The 25,581-nt window shown below is 52.6% G+C and overlaps 2 long non-coding RNA genes across 2 annotated transcripts in view; one reads left to right on the forward strand and one right to left on the reverse strand.

The window, feature by feature from the left end:
- Positions 1–270: 270 nt before the first annotated feature.
- The window catches only part of LOC130454674 (uncharacterized), a 31,286-nt gene continuing 5,975 nt past the window's right edge, over positions 271–25,581 (reverse strand). The window contains exons 2-4 of the long non-coding RNA XR_008912505.1: positions 20,398–20,672; positions 6,243–8,971; positions 271–3,703 (exon numbers count right to left, since the gene is read on the reverse strand). This is a non-coding gene — a long non-coding RNA (uncharacterized LOC130454674). The remainder of the gene's footprint in view (positions 3,704–6,242; positions 8,972–20,397; positions 20,673–25,581) is intronic.
- Positions 18,205–24,219, forward strand: LOC130454675 (uncharacterized). Its single transcript, XR_008912506.1, has 3 exons — positions 18,205–18,918; positions 20,390–22,637; positions 23,609–24,219. It is a non-coding gene; the product is annotated as an uncharacterized LOC130454675 (long non-coding RNA).

Here is a 25,581-nt window from a genome sequence, read left to right on the forward strand (position 1 = left end):
CCTAGGGTAGAGACACTAGTTCCACTGCAGCTCAGAACTTGGGTCCCAGGTCACTGGGATGATAGGTATGTAGCCCCACACTCAAAACCAGATGGGGGCGCTCTCTTCTACCTCCAGGAAATCATCTTCTTCAGGGATGTAAGTTAGGGGCCCCCAGAGCAAGGACAAGACAATCATGGAATCTGGTCTCCATTGTTGAGGAGAGTCAGAGTACAGGGGCTTCCCCTTGTTGGACGGCTCAGATATGAACTCAGAGAAGAATCAAGCAACTGATCGAGAAAGCATTTATTAAATACTGTGTACAAGGCTCTGGGTATTCCAAGACCATAGCGAACTGGTCCTGGCTCTCAAGGAGTTTACATTCTCACGGAGGATCAGAGGTCACATACAAGCTCATTCAGAATGTAGATAAAAGGTCACTTTAATAGTAGTAGCTGCCATGGACACTGGCTTATGTTGCCTCATCTGACCCTCTCTATAACCCTGTGATGACGGAAGGCACTACTATTATACCCATTAGAATATATGTTTTAGCCCATTTTGAAGGCGAAGGGAAGGGATTTGGCCTGGAAGCCCCTGAGGCAGGATCCGAATGAAGGCCTTCTTGATTCCAGGTCCACCTCGCCCCCTAACCGGAGGGAGGGGGCCAAAAGCAAGGGGAAGAGTAGAAAGCCTCACGGTGTCCCCCTTGGGCTGGTCAGTGGCTTTGAGCAAGTTCAGTCGCTGAGAAGGCCGAATCCAGGGGCCAAATCTGGCTTTGGAGCATCTCTGGCTTTGATCTGCCTCTGCTCAACAATACCAACTCACACGTATACAGAGCTTTAGAGGCACCGTGCCTGAGCCTCATGGTAGCCTTCAGGGAGATGCTTGAGCGATGACATGTTACAGTTCAGGAAACTGAGGCATGGGACCGAGGACCACCCTTCTATCATCACAGGCCCTTCCGGGCTCTGACACTTTAGCCTCTGCTTTTCACAGCTAGGACCTATCCAGCAGCAGTCCTGGGGAACTGAATTTCCTTCTTGCTGAAGGCCCCTAGGAAAAGAGGTTTTTAATTGGAAGGTGTTCCACTGAGATTTATGTACTCACGGGCCATCTTAGAGAGCTGGAATTCCAGACCTGAAAAGAACTGCAGAGGCCACCTAATCTAACCCTTATTTTACAGATGAGGAAACTGAGGCCCAGTGTAAAAAATGGGATTTGAATGAGGTTCCTTGATGTCAGAACCAGGATTCTTTCCAGGGGAACACACGGCCTCCCTTATTTTATAGAGAAAGAAACTGAGGCCAAGAAAGAGGAAACTGGTTACCCAGATGCTTCCATTTGATTCAACAATTATTTCTTAATCATCTATTGGGGGCCAGACACTGGGCTACCAAAGACAAAAGAGCCCCCCAAATCCTTGAAAACTTTCCACCCTCAGGAAGGTTATCTTCTACAAGGGGAAATGCCTAGAGTCTGAATAAATAAATACAAAATAAATGCAAAGTATTTCATGCTCTGTGCGGAAGAAAACATGAGTAACTGGGAGGATGATGGCAGGCAAGACCTCTGGAAGACCCGAGTTCAAATGTAGCCTTAACTATTTCCTAGCTGTGAGCCCGAGAAAGTCACTTAGCCTTATAGTCTGCCTCAATTTCTTCAACTGTCAAATGAGGACAATAACACCAACGGCCATCGTTGTTATGAGGATTAAATGCAACAATGAACTCGACGTGGCCCGGGAGACACACAAAGTGTGGGGAGAAAGGCCACTTCCACAGAAACACAGAAGGGAAGAAACAAGAAATACGTAGAAAGACAGGCTGGACCCTGGTGTGGCCGAGGAACCTTTATCCCTTAGGTGATTGGGAGCTCTGGAGATTCTTGATTTTAATTGTTTAATCACCTTATACCAAGTTCAAATATCAGGAAAGGAGGAGAGGAGAGATGCTGGTACTCTCTGGGGGGCAGAGTGAAGTCCGCCAGCCTTGGGCCAGGCTGGCCAGAGAGGAGGCAGAGACATTTACTGAGGTGGGCTCAGCTGATACTATTTAAAAAAAACAACCACCTTTACTTAGTAACAACTCTGACAGAAGGCCAGGGCTAGGCAAATGGGGTTAAGTGACTTGCCCAGGGTCACCCAGCTAGGAAGTGTCTGAGGCCACATTTGAACCCAGGACCTCCCATCTCTAGGCCTGGTGCTCTAACTACTCAGCTATCATTTCCCTGCACTAGGTCAATCTGGCTTTGCCACTAACTTGGGTCTTGGTTCCTGTAAGAGTTTGAGAGTTGGCCCAGATGATTTCTTTGGTTTCCTTCAACAGGGAGGGTGAGTTAAAGCTCATTTCCTCAATTATGATGAAAATGAGAATCCCCCTAATCTATTCTTTTCTCACTTTCTCCTCAAACTTGGAGGGCAGGGAGAAACTCAAGACAATTATGCAATAAAGTCTCACATTTGCTGTAGACAAAAAGTGTTTGCCTCTGCAAGCTTAGTTCATCACCTGCTAGAAGTGGGTAGCAGCCATCTACTTTTCAGGGTAGTCAAGGCTTCCAGAAGAGAGTATGCCTATCTTTCATTATTCCCATTTTACAGTTCAAGAAACCAAGGCAGACAGGTTAAGTGACTTGCCCAAGAGGATGTGTCTGAGGCTAGATTTGAACTCTTCTTGACCTCTGGCCCCATACTCTTTCCACTAGTAGCCTGACCCAAGTTCTATGTACAAGATTTGCAGCTAATAATGCCATAAATCAAAAAGGTAGACATCTTGGGCATAAGAGGCAAGAAGGCACCGGGGGTTCGGAGATGGTAGGGAAAATGAGTAGTCCAGATAGCCTAGCGTAGAAAGTACGTGCAGGGAATGGAATAAGGTTGGAAAGAAAGGTTAGGCTCAGACTTGAGAGAGCCTGTACAGAAGGGAACCCAGAGCCAGGCACAGAGTAAGGGCACAAATTGATCCTCGTTGAATGGAATTGGAAGGACCATAGAGGGGGAAGAGATCTTGGGTCATCTGGCTCAGAAGACACTGAGGTCTGGAGAGGCTGGTCTGAATCCCTTGGACCATGCTGTTTTGCTCTTGTGGCAACAAAGAGTCATTGAATACCCTTGAGCATCAGCCTCCATTGGCCTTCTTCTTGCTTATGTTAACCTTTATGGATGTGGTAGGGAAAGCTGACCTTGGCCAAACGACTGCTCCTTCAGCCATCTCCTGGTAGCATTCCCATCTTGCTCTGAGTTTCTTGCTCTACTTGTGATTTCCATGGACTGATTCTGGGCAGCAGATCCCCTGCTCCTCCATGAAGGGTCCAGTTCTCAAGACCACCCAAGAGTCTCCCCATCCTCTGGTGCTTCTTCCCGAGTGCAGACAGCACTGCTTTCTCCCCACATCTATTCTGGGCTATTTACCTGGATCCATCTTACTATCCAAATGCTCCTTTGCCTTTCAAGATGGCGGCTCCATTCAGAAGAGGCAGGCTTCTCTCCTTCCCCTACTCTCCACATTCCCTAAGCCCAGAAATTCACATTCATCTCTAGTGTAGGTCTCTCCTGAAGAGTCTTCTACCAGGTTTCATGGTGCCAAGCACACAGCAGGCACCTAATAAATGCCTATTGGTTGATTAATGTGGGGAAGAGTGCTGGGCGTAGCTAGAGTGGCCTGGGTAATTTTTCTCGTCTGTAGAATGAGGGCAGTAATTTCTGTCGTTCCTGCACCATGGAAGGCTGTGGGGAGGAAAGAGCTAAGAGTTATTAATAATTCTACACTCAGTTTAAACTAGATCTTTAGACATGGTGACCCCTGGGCTTTCATGCTTGAGGTTACAGACTGGGCAGATCATTCAAGGCTCCCCCAAAAGGGGCCATGGTTAAAAATGATGACACTGAGAGCCACTATCCATGGAGGTGAGGGAGGCAGGACATCTCAAGAGGAATGGGGCAGGTTTTCAGAGAAGGCTGGAAATTGGGAGCAGATAAGTGGGGAGAGGGCAGCTGGGAAGAAGGCTGCTGAGAGCCCCGGATGGAAGGATTCAATCATTGATTTAAAAGAAGCAAAAGGAAAGATTTCCCCCATGCTTGCTCTTGTGGCTCCAGAACCTCTCCCCCTCTCCCTCCAGGCACTCTGAAAACCCTCCAATGAATTCGTGGACTTGAGGACAAAATTGCGATGAGCTCCCCATGCCTCTTAACCAGGTCTCTGAGTCTCTTCGGACTTGACCCTGTTTTGCATTTTATTAGGTTTTTAATCAGATCATTTTGTGAAGTGCTTTGAAACCAGCAAGACGGGAGTCTCACCTTCAGAGCAGCTGAGAATGTGAGAGAACTGGGACACTGCTTCCTAGATGGTCTTAAGGACAGAGCTGAGGCCAGGGGCATTGCAAGTGGATGCTAGTGATGGGTGGAGCAGGGGAGGCTATAGAGAGGACAAATTGACCTTAACAGCTGACTCATCTCCTCTAGGATAGGAAGGGAGACATGCCCAAGGAGTCCTAGCAATCAGGAGACTTGGCCAGGCTTAGGGGACCCTTAACATTGACTAGCACTCACAGAGCAGGCAAGCCAGCCGAGCTGAAGCAGCATGGCGCCCTGGAAGAGAGATGGGAGGGAGCATCACCCTTCAGCCCCTGATGGTGGCAACCCCAAGAGTCTTGGGAGTAGAGGTGCTGCCAGCCCAGAGCCCTTGGGCATCATCCTGGGGAGCCACTCCTACAGTCAGAGCTTCCAAAGACCCATAAAGGAGAGCTCTTGTCACCCAAGTTTTTGGCTCTGCCAATGTCAACACCAGAAACCAGAATGATTTAATCAGTGACAACATTAAAGATGAGTCCTGGCCTTCCGCTTTGCAGCTATTGCCCCCTAAGGACTGGGGGGACCTTTCCCTCTGGTTTCTGTGTGGTGTCCCCTGTATTACAAAGGGGGTGAGCTCCTCGGGAGCAGGAACATTTGCAAACCCAGCCTTAGCTCTGCTTGGCCTATTTGGCCTACTTTATATTTGGGCCAAGTATAAAGTAAGGGCTTAATAAATGCTTCATCAATCCACTGCTTTAATTTTCTCTTGGGGACAGCTGTTGAAGTGATGCTTCCAGCTCTCTCTCAGACCCTTCTCAGGCCAAGGATGACTTGGGCAAACAGACACTTGTCTCATCCAAAATGGCAGCCGTAGAGGCAGCTAAAACTTAGGATTGGCAGGAAAACACCAGGAGGTGGGAGCCCAGGTGTGTCTCCTGCCTCTGCCATCCCTTGCTCCAGGAACATGAAGACCCAGTGAAATGCCTGTCTGTAAAGGTAACTAAGTGTTCCAGGACTGATTGGCAGACTGATGCCCACAGAGAAGGTCTCGGGTGGATCCCCTTTCACAGGACTGTCTCTAGCTCAATGGTGGGTGGGTAAGCTGGAGTCTGGGTAGCCCCTTGAAAGAACTCTGTGTGTGTGTGTGTGTGTGTGTGTGTGTGTGTGAGACAGGATTTAAAACTGGGAAGAATCTCAAGAGATAACCACAGAGGGCACTATAATGGAAACCAGGTCACAAGCATTTATTAAGCACTTGCTGGATGCCAGGCAGGGTGCTAAACTTAATCAAGGACCCAAGGACAAATCTTGGCTCACAATCTGGGCCTCAGTTTCCTCACGTATCAAATGGGGTAGAGTGACTGGAGTAGATGACCTCCTACCAGCTTTTGATGTAACTGCTTCCTTTGACAGATGGGGAAACTGAGTCTCAGATGGGGGTCGTGAGCTTCCAGGAAGAGGTAAGGCTCTGAATTCAGTCCCAAACACAGAATCATGGAGTTGGAAGAGACCACAGGATACCGTCTATTGTTTCTTTATAATGAACTCAGAAGACCAGAGGAAGAGAGCTGGAAAGGCTTTTAGAAGCGTGTCTAGACCCATCTCCCCATTTTACCTTACAGATAAGAAAACTGAGAACTAGAAAGATCCCAGGTCTTGGCTAAGGTCACACAGATATTGCCAAAGCTGGGATTTGAACCCAGGTCTCTGATTCCCAGTTCTGCATTTGACTCCCTACCTTTTTCCATCTCCTTTCCACAAGTTTTTCATTTCTCCTGTGATAGTCCCCAGTCATAGACTGCATTGGCTCTTTCCTTCGCATCTATATTTAAAACCTCATTCATTTGCAGGCAGCCAGCAGGGCTAGGCTGGTCCTATCCCCCCGGTACCTGGGAAGCTTCTCCATTCCCCCCTCTTTGCAGGGGAAATGCCATCTGCTCTGCGGGAAGCCCCACGAGCTGGCAATGGCTCTTACTTAAAGGAGGACAGCTCTGTGGCTTGGGGGGGCGCTCGCCCGTCCTTGCAGAGGGCACGGAGGCCTGGAAGCAGGTGTTCTCGGGAGCTCGGTCCTCGCTGCGGGTCATCGTCGGGGCCCGGGTCGATGGCATTGGCAGGGGGTGACCCTGGTGTTGTGAAGTAGCCGTTCTCAGACTGGCGACGGCCTGATTCACAACACCAGCTGCCACACCAGGCCGGCTGGGCGCGAGGGCGGACCGGGGGCTGCTGCCGTGGCATCCTCTGGGGCGGGCCTGGCGAGGGGAGACAGAACACAGACAGAACTCGTCACAACAGCATTTTAAACACGTCACGGAACACAAGTGCCTGAAGAACTCAACGGCCGACCCAGCAGGGGCTGCAGAGGACTCCCCGAGTGTGTGGCCTCAGTGAATCACTTCCGGGGTGGGGGGCTCCCTTCCTTCTCCTGAAAAATAGGGGGGCCCTTGGCTGCCTTCGAGCGCCTGTGGCTCCATTACGGAGGAGAGGCGATAGGAAGAATATCATCCATGAAACAGAGGAGCAAACGCGGCCCTGGGGAAGACATGAGAAAGCGTCCTTCCCTCTTCCGGGCAGCAGTGGGGAATGAATCAGTTCATTGTGCTATTTTTGCTATTAAAAAAAACATTCTTTCTTCTACGAGGTGGCAGAGGGTTATATTAGGAACCAAAAAGAGGTGGGCCACCTGCGTGGGGAGCCGCTGGGCAGGCAGGTGAAGGCTGCCATGGTTGAGGCCGAGGAGCTCCGTGAGGAGAGGGCAGGCCCTGAGCCTGAAAGATGGCGGCTCAGCCCCACCCCCTCCCTCATGTGACCCTCTAGCTGGGTGAGTCACGTGACCGTTCCATTTCCTGAACTGTCAAATGTCAGTGATGGCAGCCCCCCTCCCCCCATGGAGAGCCTTCCCTGAATGCCAGGCTGGGTATGAAACAGGCAGCGAGATGCTCGGGAAGGAAACCAGAATCGGCTCCAGCAAGGGAAGTATTGGGGACATTCAGCCCCGCCAAGAGTCGCAGCAGGAAAGGACGAGCTTTTTCTGGCGTTCGCTGGTGACCGTCGGCAGCACGGGGAGGCTCCCAGACAGAAAGGGAAGCGGGGCGGCCGTCCTCTGGGATTCTGGAGAGAGACGGCCTCAAAAAGAAGTAGGTTGTCAGCCCCGGTCTAGCACTGCGTGCTGTCTCGCATCCTCTCCCAGGAATCACGTGGAGGGGCCTTCTGGGTAATCCCAGGGAGAACGCTCTCTGCTGCTGTCAAGCCTGGCCAAGACGCCCAGTCACAAGGGCCCGACTTTCTGGGCCTGCTACGGCGGCTTCATTAGTTGGGTTTTCTTAAACCCTCACCAGCTGTCTTAGAGTCAATACCGTGTCAGTCCCCAGGCAGAAGAGCGGTCAGGGCTAGGCCATGGAGGTGAAGGGACTTGCCCAGGGTCACCCAGCTGGGAAGTGTCTAAGGCCACATTTGAACCCAGGACCTCCCGTCTCTAGGTCTGGTTCTCAAGCTACCCAGCGGCCCCTTTCTTCATTAGTTTTGCTGAATTCTTTTCTATCTTTTTAATTCTTTGTTGTGAGGGGTGGCTCCCTGGGAGAGTAATGCAAAAAGAAACATTTCTTTAAAAAAAAAAAGAATGTTGTCTGGATAGCTGGGTAGCACAGGCCTGGAGTTAGGAGGGCCTGGGTTCAAATCTGGATTCAGACATTTCTTAGCTGTATGACTCTGGGCAAGTCACTTAACCCTGTTTGCCTAGCCCTTGTCCTTTGGAATTGGAGTTGTTACTAAAACAGAAAGGGTTAAAAACACCCCCAAAACAGACTGTCATCTCCCTAAGATAAAGGAGCCTTTCCCCCCCTTGTATCTCCCCAGGGTGAGCATGGTACCTGCCACAGAGCAGGCACTCAATAAAAGCTTGTCCTATTGGCTATCAAACACAAATTGTTTTTCAATAACTTCGGTGCTGGGGGAGGGACAGTGGCTTTGGCACAAAGAGCTCTGTGTTTGGAGCCTTCAAAACAAGAGTTCGAATCTCATCTCTGAGACTCCCTAGTGATCTGCGTACTCTGAGGAAACGGATGCCCGCCATGTTGGAGCTATTGAGTGGAGGCTCTCCTCTGGTCCCTGGCAGGGTCTGCAGCCCGGGAGAGGGGGACCTCACCGCTGTTGTGGTCTTTCCCGGGGCGACAGGCTTCTCACAGAATGTTAACCATGGCCTACCGCTCGCCTTGTCAAAGCCTCGTTTGATCGGTCCAGCAAGCGGACGCCCAGGGCGCCGGGCCCAAGAGATCGGCCCAAGGGGTGGCAGGTGGTCGCTGCAAGACTCCAGGCGAGGCCCCGTGTAGTCTCCACTACCTGACTGACGCTCCTGGGGAAGAGCTCCTCTCAAGAGCGCCAGAGTCCCGTCTTCTTCACACTGGAATTCCCGAGTAGAAATCTGGTCGCAAGACGAAGACTGGCCACGGGACGCTCAGACACAAACCCGAGTAAACTTGGTGGACGTCAAACACATGCAGGAAACAAAAGCCAACAAACAATCAATATTAACAGAGAATTGGAAACGGTGGACAAAAGACTCTTTAGGCCAGCGTACCTGAGCTGGCCATGGTGGTGTAGACCTTTAGTTCCTGCTGCTTGGAGGGTGAGCCATCGGGAGAAGTCCCGGGCCAGTGTGGCGAGCCCCTGGGCCATAAGCTGCCTCGGGCGAGGGGAACCCAGTTCAGCCTGGAAAAACAGCAGATAAAAGCGTCCATGGCTATCGGCAGCGGGCTAAGGCTCACGAGTCAGTCCGGGTGAGATAGGGAGACTGAGTCTCCAAACAGACAAAAAACCCAGAACAAAACAAAAATCATGCACCGGCAGAGAAAAATACCACCCCGTCTTTCTTAGAACCTGGACCCTCCCCACTTGCTCCTGACATCCCTGGCCTGCTAATGGCCAACTCAAAATTAGCAGAAAAGAATAGTGATATTTACTCCTTTTGCTGCTGTATTTCTTTGAGACTTTTGGGCCATGGTGAACTTGGGCCACCTTAGCCAATTCTCTCGAGCTGTGTGGCACAGTAGAGAGTCCCGGCTCTCCAATCATGGGGTCTGGGTTCAAGTCTTTCCTCTGGCTTCTACTCTAGGTGAAACTTTTGGAAAACCACTAATCCTCCCTCAGTTTCAATTTCTTTATCTGCAACATGAGGGAAGGGACAGGTAGAATGAGTGAAAAAGCATTTAATAAGTGCTGACTGCCAACACCCTAGGCACTGTGTTGGTCTACCTACCATTTACATCTATATCCATCTATCTATCTATCTGTCTACCCATCCATCCATCCATCCATCCATCCATCCATCCATGTTCACCTTCTATGTGTCTATCTGTTTATTTAAAAGGAGTCAGTCCATGTCCTCGAGGAGTGCATGTTCTAACAGGAGCTGACAGCACCCATGGGGCATAGCACCCAGGGAAGGGTGTCATCTTGTTCTGGGGAGGCTGGGGTGGGTAAGGAATGGGCACAGCCACTTGGGGCTCTATGTCTTTGGATCCTACGCAAGAGCTGGAAGAGTCGTTGGGTCCATCCAGGGCCAATGGCCCGAGTCTCCAGTCCACTCCGCCATGTTGTTTGCACCAAAAGAACAAGGGTGACAGCCTATTTAGGGTGTCTGAGTTGAAGCGGGTACCCAAAGGGGTCATAGGGCAAAGGTCACGACGACACCACCCATAATGCTGTCAGAAATCACCAACAGTCCCAGAACATGCAAATGGCAGCTTCTTCTATGAAGCTCACAAAGCTCCTCCCTGTTGGGAGACTCGTGGCTGGACCGCCGTGGGCACAAAGGCCACAAGGTGCCCGCTGAGAACTGGTCTGACCCTCCTGGAGAGCGATTCAGAATTAGACAAGACAAACGGCTCTCTCTGACCGAGGCCCTCCTGGCGCTGTCTCCAAGGAGGTTATGATTATTTTTAACCCCTACTTTCTGCGAGATTGGAATCCAGATCTTCCTGACCCCAGGACGGGTGCTCCATGGACTGTGCTACCTGGCTCTATTCTTTTAAAGTTTGTTTTTACATTACCCAATGTCTCTCTCTCGAGCTCTCACCACAAAGAATAAAGAAGATTGGCAAACGCAAGGCAGCAAAATTATGAAGAGGAGACACCCAGGTGGCACAGTGGATAGAGAGCCCAGCCTGGAGACAAGAGGTCCTGGGTGCAAATCTAGCCTCAGACACTTCCTAGCTGGGTGACCCTGGGCAAGTCATTTAATGCCCCCCCCCCCCTAGCTGCCACCCCTCTTCCACCTCAGAACTGATTGGTATTATTTGATTCTAAGACAGAGAAGAGAAAGGCCGGATGGTCCCTGCCCTGGGGAGCTCCTGGCCCTCCAGAAAGACAGGCTCCCCTGGAGGCGATCTACAGAATGGAACTCTGGGGGAGAAGAAGGAAAACGGTTCCTGGCACATTACTGGGGCTCACAAAGTGCTGGGAACAGAGCAGGCCGTTCGGATTGGGAAAGGGCTAACGGGAGGGAGGCCGGAGGGCAGGATCGCAAGGATTTGGGGGCCACGGGAAGGCTAGGCATGGGGCAGGCTGCGCTCCAAGGCGGAAGGCAAGGCCAGGACGGGCAGCGGCCCAAACCCCCACCCAGGGCCGGTGGCGGATGTTGGCTCTGCTCCGGGATGGCCAAGTCATGGGTAAAAGAGCCCCCCAGAGGACCCCAGCCCACGCGGGCCGCCCCATGTACAGGAGGGCGACCCTGACGTCGGCCCGACACACGCGCCCCATCCAGGGGGTTTGTCAACATTTTACAACGGACGGCCTTTCGCCGTGAGACGGGTTTCAGCTGCCAATTCAGAACCTCCCCCCGGTTTACCCTCCATTCTATGGAGCCTGGAAGAGCTTTTGATGTCAAAAACGCACTCTTGGCACGTGCCGGATGTTGGCGGCGGCGCGGGAGCGCTGCCAAGTCTGCAGCAGCCTGAAGCTCGGAGGCCTCGCTCCGGGCCTGCTTTCTGCTTTGGGCCAGGCCACGCGCCGTTCATTCAGAGGACGGGCGAGGCTCGGGGCCTGTTACGTTTAGATTAGAGAGGGCGGACAGCCAGGCCTGGACAGGGGCAGTCCTAGCCGTGTGGTCCTGGGTGAGTCACTTCTCCTTGTTTGCCTCCATTTCCCCATCTGTGAAATGGGCTGGAGAAGGCAGCGGCCCACCCCTCGGTATCCTTGCCAGGAAAACCCCGCACGGGCGGAAAGGGCTGATGAAGCACGGAGGGGTTTGTACCCTGACCTACGGGTGGACCCGGGCAGCCGCCGCGTCCCTGCGGGGTTCCGAGGGCGCTCTGGGTGCGGGACGGGGCCACCCACAGGCCCCCACGCCTGGCCTGAGGGGCCCGGCGAATGCTGCCTGCTTAGACTTCCTGCTCCTGGTCACGGCAGCGTGTTGTTTGCGACATCTTCATCCCGGCAGGTTCAGCCTGCCAAGTGCCTCCTGTCACAGGGAGAGTCACGGCCCACAATGGGGTCTCACTAATCCTGTTTCCTCTGCTTTGTTGTCCTGTCCTCCATCGGGGCCTGGAGAAGCCCAGGGGAGGCCCTTGCCAAGACCGGCCCCCCCAGCCTCCCCCTTCTCCTGGGGGCTCCATGGAGGGCAGAGTGGGGGCTGGGCGGCTGCCAGAGCCTTCAGGCCCGGCTCTGGGCTGGCCACCCTCCCTCCAGGCTCTCGGAGGAGCCTCCGCGCAGGGCCAGGCTGGACGGGAGGCTGAAGGGCCGCCGGTATTTATGGCCCATTATCTAAGGAGCAGATTAAACAAACGAGTCAGGGCTTCCTCATTAGCAGTGTGGAGCTGCCTGCTTTGCTGCTCAGTGGCCTCATTAACATTAATTATTAGAAGAGGCCTGTCCTTCTCCATAGCCTGGCTCGGCCGGATAAATGTCTGCGGGCAGAAGAGGGCCGCCCGCCCTCCTCCGAGGCTCACTCACGGCTGGGCTTGGGGGCTAAAAGAAAAGGCCCGAAACCCAGAGGCGGCCCCGACGTCCCTCCCAGGACATTTAAGACAGGCCTCCGGGGAGGGGAACCTCCGGGCTCTCCCCACACCAGGCTGCGTCTAGCCGTCCTCCAGCCCTCTCTCCTTCCCTCGTCCTCCCCTGGCAGGCCGGGACACCCTCGTCTTCTCTTCCTCTGCTCGGCCGGAAGTCCGGCCTGCTGGGGATGGCCGTCTAGCCATCCTCCAGCCCTCTCTCCTTCCCTCGTCCTCCCCTGGCAGGCCGGGACACCCTCGCCTTCTCTTCCTCTGCTCGGCCCGAAGTCCGGCCTGCTGGGGATGGCCGTCTAGCCGTCCTCCAGCCCTCTCTCCTTCCCTCGTCCTCCCCTGGCAGGCCGGGACACCCTCGTCTTCTCTTCCTCTGCTCGGCCCGAAGTCCGGCCTGCTGGGGACGCACAAGTTGCCTTTTGTTTTTGAAAATGTGCCGGGGAAGAACTTTCTCTCTTCTGTCCACTGGACGACGCAAAGAGAGACCGATCGAGAAGGCCTCATTTTATAGATGAGGAAAATAGGCCCCAAGTCACGCTGGAAGGAAGCGGCAGGGCCAGGATTTGAACCCAGGCTGACTCCAGGGCGAGGGATCTTTCCACTGTAGGGAGCGACTCCCGTGGGGCGGGGAGGTGCCTGCCATTTGGCTAGCACTAGAAAGGCCCTTCAAGGCCATTTTTCAAAATCCTCCTTTTATAGAAGAGGGAACGGAGGCTTAGGGAAGGGCTGTTACCTGTGTAAGGTCCTACAGTCAGGTTATTGGGATTTGAACCCAGATCCCTGGTCTCCAAGCCTCGCCTTCTTTCCACTGTGTGCACAGGCACCGAGGCTTAACAGACGTCTGTAAAACGTTCAGAGTAAGCACTGGCTGTCTCGACAGTTGTCAGGGTTTTTTTTTATCTTAATATCTGGGGGGCACAAATACGCAATGACTTGCCTTCATCTCTCATCATTCTCCACAGGGAAGACAGCGAAGGGGACTGGTGGACGCCGGCTTCTCGTTTCCCCTCTCCAAACGTTGTCGTCTCCTCTTTGTTCCTGTAGGAAATGAAAGCGGCGTCCTCGCTGGGGCCTTGGGAGCTCTGGGAAACGGGCAGCCTGACGGACGCCGGGAAGAGGAGGACCGCTGGTGGCCCAAGAGTTAGGAAGTTCACGTAGGGCTTCAGACACCGGCTGGGCCGCGGGTCAGTTCTCTCGGTCGTCTCCGACCACTCGCCATCCGTTTGGAGGCGGGGACCGATGGGCGGCCGCCCTCGTCACCCCGACTAAAACCGCGAGTTCTTCTCTAACTGGGAAAAGAAAGGAAACCAAGTCTACCGTTTCTAGTGTCCCAGGTTGAGTCTCTTTTAAGCTAAAGTCACTCTTCTTCCACAGAGAATCCCCGGGTTGAGGAAGTAAGAAGAACGTGGAGAGCGACACACACACACACACACACACACACGCACACACATGTGCACACACACACACACACACTGGACAGGGGCCTAAGCGGGAAAGAACAGAAACCCGAGAGTGACCGTTGGGCAGTTACGATAGCCGAGTGTGGCCCGGAGAAGAGCTGAGAACATGCTGCTTCTTCTGGCCTTTAAAGGCGGCTCGTGGGGGCAGGATCTTCTCGGGGCCTTCAGGAGTGGCCGATGGGTCGGTGAGTTTTGCCGTCTGTCTCCCCGCTGGCAAGGGCTGGGGGCTTGCTGGGTGGGGAAAGCGGGCTCTATTGGGACATAAAGGCTCCCCGTGCAGTTTCGCAGCACTGTCAGGTATCCGGTGCCCGCATTTCACTGAGGGGACACAGAGACTCGGTGGAGGGACAGGAACTTCTCAAACCAAACGGCAGGCCCGCAGCAGGGTCTTCTGTCTCCGAAGCCGTCCCACTGCTCTACGTCGCACACCCAGGACGGAAAGCCCAAACGCGGCAGCGAGAACAAGCGGGGTGCAGAGTTGGGCAGCTCAACTGCCGGGGCTCCCCACGACGTATCACGTGGGTGACCCGGGCCAGGGGCTGCTTCTCTCTGCATCTGCTTCTTCATCTATACCCAAAGGGGCCGGATGGACCCCAAAGAGCCCTTCTAGGAGGCTCTAAAACATGCAGTTTTCACTCCAGAAAAGCCTCCTCATCTTCTGTCCAGCTCGCCCACTTTCGGGATGGGGCGGCGCTTTGGTGCTCGGAAAAGCAGGAGAGCCAAGAGCCGGCGGTCTATAGGGGCCGTGCTCAGCCCTCGTGAAGCCACTCAACAGCCAAGCCTTCTCCCGCGGCCGGGGTGGCCGGTAGGTCCAGAGACGGTCCAGGGGGCGGCGGCGTCCGGCCTCTGTGGGTGCCCGTCAGCAGCTGCGCCTACCCAGCAGGATGTCAACATCTTTGAACTTGGCTTCCCCGCTCAGAAGAAGCACTCGCTCTCCCCTGGCCTTCCCCCTCCAAGATCAATCACCACCGGGCCGGACACTGTGGCCCCGGTGTGTAATGAATCTCGTGCCGGCAGCGGCTCTCGCGATTGATTGCTGGATTTGTATGCAGACTTTCCAGGCGGGGGCCCGAGGAAAGAGAACCAGACCTGGGAGAAGAACGGCCGCTTCCTGCTCCATCCATGGGAGCCTTGTTTTGGGGGCTGATTCGGGGGGGGGGGATGTGTCTTCTGCAATGAATACTTATTAGCAGGAGGGAGTTGAGGATTGTTTTTAGATACACCAGGGAAGAGCCGTTCTTTTCCTTTATTGCCAGAATCCGGAGCCTCAACTCATTCTGCAAAATAATGCCCAGCATGCAGCGGGTGCTTAATAAATGCCCACAGCCTGAGTCTTGGGCACCTTCAGGTATTCCACAAAATAATGCCCGGCATGCAGCGGGTGCTTAATAAATGCCCACGGCCTGAGTCTTGGGCACCTTCAGGTATTCCACAAAATAATGCCCGGCATGCAGCGGGTGCTTAATAAATGCCCACGGCCTGAGTCTTGGGCACCTTCAGGTATTCCACAAAATAATGCCCGGCATGCAGCGGGTGCTTAATAAATGCCCACGGCCTGAGTCTTGGGCACCTTCAGGTATTCCACAAAATAATGCCCGGCATGCAGCGGGTGCTTAATAAATGCCCACGGCCTGAGTCTTGGGCACCTTCAGGTGCAATGCCAGCCACCGATGGTCTAACCTGCGATGGGGTCTTCGCACTGCAGGGTCGCTGCCAAGGGTGGTCCTCGAGGGCCCGCTCTGGGTTGGAGGGAAGCAAGGACGGGCTCTCCACCCTGCCCACGTGAGTCCTTTCTTTCTTCCTGGCATGCTCTGCTGCCCTTTCCTCCTCTTTCTGCCGCCTGGGAAGTTACCTTTCAGGGCTATGGAGGAACACTCCCGCCCAATGAACCTTCCAGGACGAAGCTTCACGCCATCCTGGAGTCGGTTCATGTTTTTTGTTAAGAAAAATCACTTCTGCAACTCTGCAAAAGCCCAGAAGAACATTCCATGGCCTCGACGCGTTCTGCCTGGCCTTGGGGAAGATAACGGGGGCCGTGGGAACAAGGACTCCATCCACAAATGCTCAGAAAACACCTACTGTGTGCCAGGCTCTGGGTCAGGTTCTGGGAATACAAGCACAAAAATGAAGCCTCTGTCCCTGCCTTCTGGGAATCTATACTCTTATATAAAATGACATACAAGGAGATTTTTTTGGGGGGGGGGACAGAAGGGACCACACGGAGACCAACCCCTTCATTTTACAAAATTAGAAACCGAGTCCCAGAGGGGTAAAGGCTTGATTTAAGGAAGACCCTCATCGTCATTGGCTTTCCGCAACAGGAAGTGGCTATCCTCCTAGGTGGGGAGTTCTCTACTCCCTGCAAGTCTCCAGCTGGATGAAACTGATGTTATAGGAGGAATTCCGGCTCGGCCGTGGGCTGGAGAAGATGCCTTCTGAGGCTCCCGGGGCACGAGGTTTTAAGCTGGAATGGACCTCGGCCCCCCAGACTGAGCCTCTCACTTTACCCGGCAGACACTGGAGCCCCAAGGGGGGTCCGATGCGCCCACGGTCACCCAGGGCCAGAGTCAAACTCGGGGCCCCCGACTCAAAAGCCAGCAGCCATCTTTCTGTAGCCTCCTGATCTATTCTCAGAGGCTCCCTGCCCACTCAGATGTGGAATGAGGAAAGGGAGGCGAGGAGGGTCTAAAGGAGGAGCTCAAGGCTACACAGCTACTATGTCGCAGAGCCCTGGTTTCCTGGCTTCCAATTTAGTGCTTTTTCGACTGAGCGCCAACATGAAAGTTGTTATTTCTTAGCTATCATTTCCCGAGGCCCTGCTGCCTAGTGGTTAGGGAGCAGACTTGGGAGTCAGGAAGACCTGAGTTCAAGTCCTGTGTTTTCTGTGGGTGCAGCTCACTTAACCTTTCAGTGTCTCCAACAACTATGTTGTAGAGGTCGGGTAGAACGGCCTCCCCAGGAATTCATCCCCGAATGAAATACTACTGACTCTTGGGGACAGGCCAATTCTCCCCACTGGACGGAACATTCTGGGCCAGAATCCCAAAATTCCTGTAAGGGGAGCTCATTTGGGGGCTCAGCAAGGATGCCTTTTCCCCTAGAAGAGAGAGCCAGAAGCTCCTCTGACCCTCGAGAAGCCCCCAAACCTTCTGTTACCGGAGATGGCACCAAGCAGCATGGGGACGGACCAGGGGGGACTCTTCAGGGACTGATAGATTAAAAACATGCCACGACAAAAGGAAGAAGCCACCAGCAGGGAAGCGGGGTGCGTTAGCATTCAGGCTGGAGACTAAGGCAAAGGGGGGCACCCTCTTTCACCCCCCAGAAGAGATGCTGGACAGTGCCCCGACCCCCCAGGAGAGATGCTGGACACTGTCCTGACCCCCTGGGAGAGATGCTGGACACTGTCCTGACCCCCCGGGAGAGACGCTGGACACTGCTCTGACCCCCTAGGAGAGACGCTGGACACTGCTCTGACCCCCTAGGAGAGACGCTGGACACTGCTCTGACCCCCTAGGAGAGACGCTGGACACTGCTCTGACCCCCTAGGAGAGACGCTGGACACTGCTCTGACCCCCTAGGAGAGACGCTGGACACTGTCCTGACCCCCTGGGAGAGACGCTGGACACTGTCCTGACCCCCCAGGAGAGACGCTGGACACTGCTCTGACCCCCTAGGAGAGACGCTGGACACTGCTCTGACCCCCTAGGAGAGACGCTGGACACTGCTTTGACCCCCCAGGAGAGACGCTGGACACTGCTTTGACCCCCCAGGAGAGATGCTGGACACTGTCCTGACCCCCCGGGAGAGATGCTGGACACTGCCCTGACCCCCCAGGAGAGACGCTGGACACTGCTTTGACCCCCCAGGAGAGATGCTGGACACTGCCCTGACCCCCCAGGAGAGACGCTGGACACTGCTTTGACCCCCCAGGAGAGATGCTGGACACTGCCCTGACCCCCCAGGAGAGACGCTGGACACTGCTTTGACCCCCCAGGAGAGATGCTGGACACTGCTCTGACCCCCCGGGAGAGATGCTGGACACTGCCCTGACCCCCCGGGAGAGATGCTGGACACTGCCCTGACCCCCCGGGAGAGATGCTGGACACTGCCCTGACCCCCCGGGAGAGATGCTGGACACTGCCCTGACCCCCCAGGAGAGATGCTGGACACTGCTCTGACCCCCTAGGAGAGACACTGGACACTGCCCCGACCCCCTGAAAGAGCCGCTGTCCTGAGATGTTTTCCGAAAGAGATGCTGGACACTGTCCCGACCCCCCGGGAGAGATGCTGGACACTGTCCCGACCCCCCAGGAGAGATGCTGGACACTGCCCTGACCCCCTGAAAGAGCCGCTGTCCTGAGATGTTTTCCGAAAGAGAATGGAAGCTTGCCAACGAATATGCATAATTGGGAGGGGACCAGGAATGCCGACAGCCGCCTGTGACTGGCATCGCCCACCCATGCAGTAGCACGTGCCCGCTGCTGTACCACCCAGTCACTTTCTCCTCTGATCTTTTGGAGTTCTGCTCGCTTTATTAAATAAAACGGCCGGACCAAGAGTCAGACCTTGCCTCGGGTTTCTAGGAGGTGGGATGGAGTGAGGCCGGGCACGCTTCCCGGCTGGGCAAAATCAGGAAAAGCCCCCCAAGAAATGAGGGTGTCAGAGACTGAAGCACCCAGGTTGGGGAGGATCAGAAGGATTTTGCATAAAAATGGGCCGTGACCTCAATCTCAGGCCCGTTCTGGACTTCAGGGTGCCTGACGCTTCTCTGCAGCTTCCAAAATCAAGACAAAGCGGGGCACGAGGGGGAAGCAGGGAAGAAGGCGAGCCGTTTCCGATCCTCCATCCCACCAAGAAGGGCAGCTGAGAACCTCCGATCCTAGAGAGGCCTGCCTGAAAAGTATGGCCCTCTCACCTACCCGACAGAGCTCATCAGCCCCTGCTAAAGACCCCAACAAGAGCGGGAGCCCTCGGCCTCCCACGGCAGCTCCATCCCCTTTGGGACACTCTCGCCCCCCCAATAAGAGCCGAAATCTGCCTCCGGGGGACTTGTACCTCTGCCTCTGGAAGATGCTTCAAGTCTGCTGTCTCCCAGCCCATCCTGTGCCTCATCCCAAGAAAGACAGGAAGCCAAAAAAGCCCTGCACCGGGGAAACCTGGCTTAGAGGACTTACTTCTTACTGCGAGACTTGGGGTAAGTCACTTCCCTTCTGAGCCTGTCTTCAGTGGTAAAATGGGTACCAGTCAAGTCAATAAATGTCTGTTAGGTGATTAGTTCTTGCTAAGCATGGAGCTAAGTGCTGGGAAGATACCGAAAGGCAAAATGCCCCCAAACACACCACACACAACCTGGTCTGATCGGGCTGCCCTGCCAAGCCTCAGACAACAGGGATAATTCTTGGAGATGTCCGACAAGCCTGTGTGCTCAAAGGCCATCCCACCGGCCAGGTCAAGCCAACGTGGAAAGGCCTCGGGCACAGCTGGCAATGGTCCATCTGTCATTGAGAGCTCCGTCTCATGAGGCTCAGAGAGGGCCGCTGGGAGAATTGCCACAGTGGGGTAAATATTTTAAAATGGTCTTTCCCCAAAGCCTTTAAGAAAGGTCCTCATGCTATGCTTGGGGACAAGATGGAAAAGACAGTGGATGGAGTGGGGCCTGGAGGCAGGAGATGTAAGTTCAAATCTGACGTCAGACATTTAACAGCTGTGGACCTTGAGTAAATGACAACTTCTCTAGAGTCCAGCTTCCCCATCTGTCAAATGGGTATACATAATAGCACCGATCTCCCAGGGTTGTCCTAAGACTAGAATGGGATAATAATTGTCAACTAGATAAATCAATCCATTCATTCAACCATCTAGCTAACTCTCCACCCTCTCTCCCTTCCTTCTGTCCTTCCCCCTCTTGTTTCCTTCTTCCCTCTCTCCTTTCTTTTCTCCCTCCCTCTCTCCCTCCCTTCCTTTCTCTTTCTTCTTCCCTCCCTCCCTTTCTTTCTCTCTTCCATCCTCCCTCTCTATTCCTTCTTTCCTTCCTCTTGCTTCCTTCTTCCCCCTCTGTTCCTTCCTTCCTTCTTTCCTCCCTTCCTTCCTTTCTCTCTTCCTTCCTCCTTCTCTCTGTTCCTTCCTTCCTTTCTCTATCTTGCTGCCTTCTTCCCTCCCATCTTCCTTCTTTCCTCCCTCCCTCCCTTCCTTTCTCCCTTCCTCCCTCCCTCCCTTCCTTCCTTCCTTCCTTCCTCTTTCTTGCTGCCTTCTTCCCTCCCATTTTCCTTCCCTCTCTCCCTCTTCCTTCCTTTTTGCTTTCCTTCCTTCCTTCTTTCCTTTCTCTTACTTCCTTCTTTCTTTCCTCCCTCCCTTCCTTTCTTTCTTTCTTCCTCCCTCCCTCTATTCCTTCCTTTTTCCTCCCTCTCTTCCTTCCTTCCTTCCTTCCTTCCTTCCTTCCTTCCTTCCTTCCTTCCTTCCTTCCTTCCTTCCTTCCTTCCTTCCTTCCTTCCTTCCTTCCTTCCTTCCTCCCCCTCTCTTGCTTCCTTTTTCCCTTCCTTCCTTCTTTTCTCCCTCCCTCTCTCTGTTCCTTCTTTCCATACCACTGGGAGGGTCTGAAACTGATGGATGTGTTACATCCATCCGATAGTCCATGACTGAAAACTTCCTTTTGCTGCACCAAACAGGCACTGACCTCAGCCTCTTCTGACCTGATGACCTCATGCTTCATAGGACTGGAGAGGAGAGGGAGGAGGCAGCTCGAGGAACGCAGAGAATTCCTGGAGGGCTGGAGGAGTCTTTGGCCTCTGAGGAATTTCTCGGTCCATTCCTTCAGGTCCCAGAAGGCTTCTGGAGTTGACGGCTGAAGGCCGAAGCACAGGGGAGCCGGGGCACTAGACGTGGGGATGCCCTCAGGACTGTCATCTGGTTCGGATGAAGTCGTTTCTGCCTCTCAAGATGTCATCAGACCTTCAAAAGAGAGGGGAAATGTTTCCGGTTAAGAGACCGGTCTTGGAGGGGGAGAGTCCCAAAGGCAGCAGACTGACTTTTTTATGCAAATCAAACAACTTTTGGGGGAGTGCTGGCTGGGATTTTCCAAGATATCTAAAACTGTTAAGAACTAAGATCAATGGGGAGCATCATTAAACTGAAACCGGACTTGGGGTCTCAAGCTTATTCCTGTACAGCCGCTAGAGTCCTCCTCACCATGCCATAAATTCAGCATGTTTTGAGGCACTTAAATTTTTTAAAAAAAATTAATTTTAAAAATCTCTCACCTTCTGCCTTAGCATCAATACTGTGCTTTAGTTCCAGGGCAGAAGAGCAATAAGGGTTAGGCAATGGGGATTAAGGGACTTGCCCAGGGTCACACAACTAAGAAGTGTCTGAGGTCACATTTGAACCCAGGACCTCTTGTCTTTAGGCCTGGCTCTCAAATAAAGCCACCTAGATTCCCCTGAGGCACTTTTTATTCAATTATGAATGGCCTATTAAGCGTGATCTTATATAGAGACATGAAAATATAGAATAAGCTTTTAAAAAACCGAATGAAACTAAATTTTAAGTGATTTGGTCAGATAAACTATTGTGGTGCCATGGAAAGAGAAATCCCTCTGGAGCTGGAGAACCTGGTTCAAATCTAACTTTGACATTCCTTGTTTAAACTTAGACAAATACTTGCATAAACTTGGAATGCCTGGGCCTCAGTTTCCTCATCTGTGAAATGAGGGGATTAGGCTAGATGGCCTCTCAGGTCCTGTCCAGTTCTTAGGATTCACACATGTGTGGTCAGATTTTGGGGGCAGATAGGACTTTTTAATGAGTTGTAGAGAATCTCTTTAACTGTTTTTGTTTATTTCCACAACTCTTAGGTAAGAGGAATTAGGCGGATTTTTCTCTAAACCACGGATTCGTAATCTTCGTGGGTGTCCTGGGCTGCTCAGGCAGTGTGGTGAAGCCAAAATATTCTTAAACGCACACAATAAAACACACAAGACTCACAAGGAAAACAATTATATTGAAATAAATAAAATTAATGAAATATTTTCAACAATGAGTCTTACTTAAGAATTCCTTCCATGAATGTTTTTGACTTTAAAAACAAGCTTAAAAAAATGTTTTCCCCTCAAAGGATTGTAGAATAAGATTTCACTAGAGCAGTAAAAAGCATTTTCTTCCAAGTGAGCAAGGCTTTTATGCCTCTGACCCCGGCTTCTGGCTCTCTGCTAGATGCCCAAAGCTCACTCGGCTCCGTCCGCCTCGGCATCTCGTAGAGACCACTAATAAGCCCTTCTCGGAATTCTCTGCTGCCCCACCTCCGGGCTCGGGCCCAAGGGGAGGCAGAGAGATGCTAAATGAAGGGACGGCGGAATCAGAGGCCAGACAGGGAGGCTGGGCAGAGATGCCAGCGATGGCTGGCAACGCAAAGACAGAGGCATCCCCCCAATACCACAGCCTGAAACAACCAGGGCTCGTATTTCTTTGAAATACTCTCGCTTCTGAAGCAGGAAAAAAATGATATTTGGACCCACCCAAAGAGTATCCCTGTCCAGAGATCCCAAAGAAACATTTATTTATTTTTCATAGGCTTTCTGGAGAGATTCCAGCCCAGGGTAGCATTTCTATAATTACTATGATCACATAATAAGGAAGAGTTTCTTAATTTTCAGCGCCTTATGGGAAAGCTTCTTGGGAGGGAAAAAGAGTATTTTTTATATTAAGATGAGTAATATGGAAACTTTATCCTATTTCTTCCGACAGTATAATGTAGCTTAAATTATACAGTACCCTTTCGGCTTTTTAATCAGATTAATTTCGAGGAATGTCTTTTTCCTATTTAAGGAGCATCTGTTCCCGTCTCCTCCTCCCCCCCGTCCTCCAGAACTCGGGCCTCCTTGAGAATATTTGAGCCCTCTGACCCTGCCGCCGACACAGGTGAGGGCGCCTGCTTTTGGTAAAAGCTGTCAACATAAAGCCCAGCCCATGACACACAAATGTATATGTATGCACGCACACACATGCACCTTCCCTTTCAATCTACGGATTGTCAAATGGAGGCAAGCAGGAATACTTGGCTTGGCACATGGCCTAAAAGTTCTAAATTTATGGAGTCTATTTTTATTTCCTTCTCAGATTGGATTAGTTACCAAGCAACGGCCACATTTATCTGTATTTGCTAATACTTACACTTTAACAGAAGCAGCCAAGGTACCTGACCAGAGCCTAGGAGGAAGGGAATGAGAGAGCGGGCAGAGGCCCACCTCTTGCTGGTCACCTATTCTCTCTGGCCAGCTGGCCGGCCACCCCCACTTACTTTGTTGTAACTGAATCCATGTACCCGACTTCTCCCTTTTCATCCTCGGGTGACCAGAAGTCACCGGACGCAGACGGGACTCGAGGTCACCAGAGGATGGATCCCTCCCTGACTCTGTGGCTGCCTCAGACCAAGAATGGGATCTTGGGGGGGGGGGACGGTCATTGGGGGTCAGCCAGTCCCATCCCTTCATGGGATGGATGAGGAAATGGAGGCCTGGAGAGTGGAACCATGTTGGCAAATGTGAAGAACTAGTCATTGGCAGTCAGCAGTTGAACCTAGACCTCAACCTCCAAATTGGGTCCTGTCCCCTTTTCCTGAAACCCAGGTGCCTGCCATCATCCCAGGCAAAAGGTCAGCCTGCCTCCATCTAGAACAAGAGCAGGGAAAGAAGGAAGGAAGTTTCTGCCTCTGAATTCTTTCCCGAAAGGAGACTTTGATGGCTGGGATTCCCACAATCCTCTTCCTCCTTTTTCTGCCCCAGCCCCAAATGCGAATCACTTTATGGGACTGGGATCCTTCCCTGGACGACTCCACGAGCATCCCATCCCAGCCAGTTCCCAGATTTTTACTCCCCTCTTTCCATTTCTAGTGTTTCCTGACCCAGGAGGCAGCAATGGAGAGGCACGCTCAATGCCGAATCTCGAGGCGCTCTGGGAAGATGCTTGTCTTGCTTCCAAAGGGAAGGGATGAAGGAGATCCGAAACGCGGCATATTGGGGTTCATCTTAACCTGACAGACCGCAGGGGAGGGGGAAAGACTTCATGAGAGATGCACAGGAAAAAGGAAGACGTCAAATGAGACCGACCATGCTAACATCCCAGGGTCAGCCTGCCCTTTCAATACAGCAGGTGCGCGCATCCCCAGAGCATCCTCCCTGCCAGCCATGTGACCTCCCTGGCCCGGGGCATTATGGATCTGCAGGAGCTGAAGGGGTCTGCCTCACCCGGCACCGTTCTGCCATCTGTAAAAACAAAGGAGGAAGTCCAGACTACGCTAAGGCTCTTAATCAGCGGATGGCCTTCTTTGAGATGACTGGAATTGGAGGTTTCTGGCTCCCCATCCGGCCTCCTTTCCTTCATGCCACCCCGGATTGAAGCATTCGAAACAACATGCTAAGGAACAACAACGGCCCCGTAAGAATTTTTCAAACAAACCCATTTATCCAAGCTGATGGCAAAAAATAAATCAAAAATAAAAATCCGAGCAGGTGGAGAACAACAATCCTTATTAAAGCACATGTGCAGGGTGGGAAGCTTGAAAAGTGCTCTCCAGGCATTCGCTCACTTGATAACATCCACAAAGGCAGCGGAAGCTCCCAATCTGCCTTTGGTCATTATGGCAACGGCTGGAGAATTATTCTGATTTTAATCTAGCACCCCCCCCTTCTATTTAATAACAGCTTTTATAAAGCTCTTTAAGGTTTGCCAAACTCTCTCCAAATATGATCTTATTTAAGCCCCCAAGTGCCCGAAAAGGTGGAGGCTCTTATTGTCCCCATTAAACAGAACAGAAACACCCCTTGCCTTCTGTCTAAGAAGAATGGTTAGGCAATGGGGGGAAGTGTCCGAGGCTTGGCTCTCAATCCACTACTTCCCATTTTATAGATGAGAAAAGTGAGGCAGACAGATGTTAGGCTGCTTCCCTGTCGGAGGCAGGATTGGAACTCAGGTCAGGTCTGGAACGCTATCCATGGTTCTTAAAGGCCTTTCCATCTCTTCAAACTGAGGTGAGGCTCTCATCCCTCTTCCTGCCTGATATCAGGGGGTCACTGGCACAGGGGAAGGAGGGGGGACACTGAGCCGGCTGTCAGGAGGAGGAGGAGGAGACCCTTCCCCGGGCCAAGCTGGCAAGATTTGGGGGCAGCCCTGTGAAATCAGCCTCCAACGACTTAATTACTCAAGTGCAGGGAGAAATTAAGCTTTTGATTAGGCCCAGCAAATAAAGAGGGCGCATTCGGAGGCTTTATTTAATCTCTCGGCGGGCCTCGGCCCTTTCCTGGCAGTCCTTCCCCAACAGACAATTAGGGAAATGCTCACAGTAACAGTCCCTGGCCGGCCTCTGCCAAATCCAGGATGATATTTACGGCGCCTGGGAGGCCGCCCTCGGCTCCTCATTGGCTCCGGACCAGCGCTAACCGAAAACACGCTTTCCCTTCCAACGCTGATTCCCTGGACTTGGGGACGGCCGATTTTTTTTGTCTCTTCCAATTAAGCATGATTGCCATAAGTCTTCTCCCCCAAATGCATTATTCATTGAGTATTAATCCCCTTAAAATGGGTCTTTGTGGGTGAAACGGCTTTTTAAAAAAAAATTTTTATGTGTTTAATAAAAATAAACAAACAAACTGGTGTTGAGTTTTCCAGATAGGAAGGCAGGACCCAAAGGGCCGTGGCCGGGGCCCTCCGGCCACCCAGCCTCCTTCCATCCTGTTCCAAAACCTATTCTTGGCCGCGTTAAATGAAGGCACCCTCTTTAAAAATGGAAGAGTTAATCCTCAGGAAATAAGATGTTAAATCTTCTGAGAGAGAATTAAATATTTTAGAGGAGTAAAAATGGAAAGTG

This window comes from Monodelphis domestica, chromosome 5, assembly GCF_027887165.1.
Source record: "Monodelphis domestica isolate mMonDom1 chromosome 5, mMonDom1.pri, whole genome shotgun sequence".
Lineage (NCBI taxonomy): Eukaryota > Metazoa > Chordata > Mammalia > Didelphimorphia > Didelphidae > Monodelphis > Monodelphis domestica.